Raw genomic sequence first — 750 nt, 5'->3', positions numbered from 1 at the left:
CAGAGAGAAAGGCCATAGAATCTCTAAGATCTAACCACCAAATAGTAATAAAACCAGCAGATAAAGGAGGAGCCATAGTCATCCTAAACCATGAAGACTACATAAAGGAAGCCAACAGACAGCTCTCTGACACCACCTACTACAAAGAACTATGAGAAGATCCTACTCCCCTTTTCACCAAGAAATTCAACAATACCATCAAATCATTTCCATCAGGACTACAAGAAAAACTACAGACCTTGATCCCCCCACTGCCTAACCCAGGGACTTTTTACATACTCCCTAAAATCCACAAACAAGGGAACCCTGGCAGACCTATTATATCCAACCATGGGACCCTAACTGAGGTTCGCTGATTCAGGTTTCGCTGAATCAATCCTAAAACCACTCATCACCCACAGAGCAAGACACTACAGACTTTCTACAGAAAATTAAAAACAGACCACCTTCCCAGCAACACCCTCCTAGCCACCATAGATGTTACCAGCCTATATACATCCCAACATCCCACACCAGGATGGCATCCAAGCCTGCCTTACATATCTACAGGAACAAGATTACAACTCAGAATACAGACCCCAAAGATATTACTGACCTTATACACTTCATCCTTACACACAACAATTTCACTTTTAATAACCAACACTTCCTCCAGACAATGGGAACAGCTATGGGCACCAAAATGGCCCCACAGTATGCCAACCTTTTTATGAGCCACCTGGAAGAAGACTTCCTCAAGAACTGCACCAT

This window comes from Alligator sinensis, unplaced genomic scaffold (genome assembly GCF_000455745.1).
Source record: "Alligator sinensis unplaced genomic scaffold, ASM45574v1 scaffold597_1, whole genome shotgun sequence".
Classification (NCBI taxonomy): domain Eukaryota; kingdom Metazoa; phylum Chordata; order Crocodylia; family Alligatoridae; genus Alligator; species Alligator sinensis.
The sequence above is the reverse complement of the archived record's forward strand: the minus strand, read 5'-3'. Positions refer to the sequence as shown.